The 2,631-nt window shown below is 53.9% G+C and overlaps 1 pseudogene across 1 annotated transcript; it reads left to right on the top strand.

Moving 5' to 3' along the window:
- The first annotated feature begins 1,114 nt into the window (after positions 1-1,114).
- On the top strand, positions 1,115-2,076 carry LOC310887732 (olfactory receptor 14A16-like; annotated as a pseudogene). The gene has a single exon. The product of its transcript is annotated as an olfactory receptor 14A16-like (transcript).
- Positions 2,077-2,631: the final 555 nt, after the last annotated feature.

Raw genomic sequence — 2,631 nt, 5'->3', positions numbered from 1 at the left:
AGCAGGGATTATCAGCCAAAGCTGTCAGAGTTACAGGAGATGAGGGTTCCTTCTTACAGGACCGGCTGCAGGCTGTGCAGCCGGGGTGCAGGCAGGGGTGCCCAGGGCTGTGGTGCAGAGCAGGGTCCCTGCTGTGCCCCAGGGGCTGTGTGCTGGGGCAGGGCCTCTGCCGCCTGCCAGGCTCAGCACTCAGCCTGCCCAGGGGATGCCCAGGGCGCTGCGGGGAGAGGCTGTGTATGGAAGGACCCCCCCACTCAGGGCGGGGCAGGGCAGGGTCCTGCTGGTGCCCAGAGGCTTCCTGGGGAAGGTTGCTTACAGCTCCACAGCATCCCCAGACCATGTCAGAGGGGAATGTTCAGACAGAAGGTCAAGGCTGAGGCTGTTTGGTATGGTCTGTGCTGTCCAGAAACTGCACTTTCACCTCTCTTTGGTTTATCAGGATGGGAATGGAAACAGAGCTGTACAGAGTAGAGAAGATTTTGAGTTTCTGTCACCTCAGATTTTATGAGGAACCTCAGAAAGGGCCTTCAGCACCTGCAAGCCTTCAGAAGGCAGCAGTGTCACCTTCCCAGTTTCATCAGGGCTTGTGTGACCTGCTCTTCAGCACCTGCACACACTGAGAGGGTGCAGGACAGAGCTGAGCACACAGCAGATGGGATGGGGTCTGTGAGCACTGGCAGGGCACAGACATGGTGACAGAAAAGAAGCTCCTTGTAGGAATGGCTGCAGGCAGCAGAGATGGGCAGGGAGAAAGGGAACTGTAAAGGGAAAGCCTGCTGCAGAGGATAGACAGGCACCTCCTGCCATCCCCTGCATGGGGTATGGGGCCATTGGGTAAATTAGCTCTTTGGGGCAGGAGGGTGGAGGTCACCCGAGACACTCAGCGTCCTGTGAAGGAGCCCCCAGGCAGGGAATTGTGTTCCTCACAGTGCACTCAAACAGCACAGGGCAGAGCACCAGCCAGGGAGCTGGAAGTATGCCATCCTGATCAGGGGAAAATGGAAGTGAGCGTGCAATGGTCAGTGAGAAAGGGAGGGGATTCTGCTCAGAGACCGTGTCCTGACTGTCTGTGTGTTTTCCTCCATGGACAGGCAACCATGCCCTGAGACTGCAAATGTCCAACAGCAGCTTCCCCAACGAGTTTCTCCTCCTGCCATTCGCAGACACCCGCGAGCTGCAGCTCCTGCACTTCGGGCTCTTCCTGGGCATCTACCTGGCTGCCCTCCTGGGCAACGGCCTCATCCTCACAGCCGTAGCCTGCAACCACCGCCTCCACACCCCCATGTACTTCTTCCTCCTCAACCTCGCCCTCCTCAACCTGGGCACTATTTCCACCACTGTTCCCAAAGCCATGGCCAACTCCCTCTGGGACATCAGGACCATTCCATACTTAGGTTGTGCTACCCAGGTCTTCATGTTTGTTGCATTTGTCCCAGCAGAGTTTTATCTTCTCACCATCATGGCCTATGACCGCTACATTGCCATCTGCAAACCCCTGCACTATTGGACAATAATGAACAGCAGAACTTGTGTCAACATGGCAGCAGCTGCCTGGGGCAGTGGTTTTCTCATTGCTCTGCTTCACACTGCCAATACCTTTTCCTTCCCCCTCTGCCAAGGCAATGCCCTGGACCAGTTTTTCTGTGAAATTCCACAGATCCTCAAGCTCTCCTGCTCAGATGCCTATATCCGGGAAATTGGGCTTATTGTGGTCACTGCATGTTCACTTTTAGGGTGTTTTCTTTTTATTGTGCTGTCCTATGCGCATATATTCAGGGCAGTGCTGAGGATCCCCTCGCAGCAGGGCCGGCAGAAAGCCTTTTCCATGTGCCTCCCTCACCTGGCCATGGTCTTCCTGTACATCAGCACTGGCACATTTTCCTACCTAAAGACCCCTCCATGTCCTCCTCATTCCTGAATCTTTTGTTGCCAGTTCTGTACTCGGTGGTGCCCCCAGCAATGAACCCCCTCATCTACAGCATGAGGAACCAGGAGCTCAAAGATGCAGTGTGGAAAGCGTTGTCTGGATGTTTTTCAGAAGCAATAAAATGCCTGTCTTCTTCTGCATATCACTGATAACGCAACTCACTACAGACCAAGATATATTTTTGTTTTATTTCCTTTTCCTTTTTTTTTTTACTTTCATTTACTGATGATACAGTAATTCAGAAGGAAATATGATTATTGTTTGTGTTCCACAGACAACGCGGAGCTCTGCAAGATGAGGCAATGGGAAAGGGGTTGGGAAAATTATTAGTTATTCAATCAGTGAAATTTCATAGACTGGATCGAGCGAATCATCCCAAAATCTCTCCTGACATTGGAAATGAGTTGGACTAGATGATCCTGGTGGTTCCCTTCCAGTTCAGGCTATTCCATGAGTCTCTGACTCTGAAGAAGGCCGGCTATCTGTGCGCACCCTCCATGGCCAAAGAACCACTTGTGTGGGAGGCAGTCAGTGGCAGTGCCCCCCACTAGATGGCTCTGCCTTCCCAGCCTGACCAGCACGGCCCTGCAGAGTGCTCCCACAGCCCCGCTAACCACAGCCCCCTCATTCTGCAGAGCAGCCCCACCAGCTCGGGGGCTGTGGGCAGCATGGGCAGGGGCTGCAGGAATGGCTGCTCAGGCCAG

Source organism: Anser anser (assembly GCF_964211835.1).
Source record: "Anser anser genome assembly, chromosome: 29".
Lineage (NCBI taxonomy): Eukaryota > Metazoa > Chordata > Aves > Anseriformes > Anatidae > Anser > Anser anser.
The sequence above is the reverse complement of the archived record's forward strand: the minus strand, read 5'-3'. Positions and strand labels throughout refer to the sequence as shown.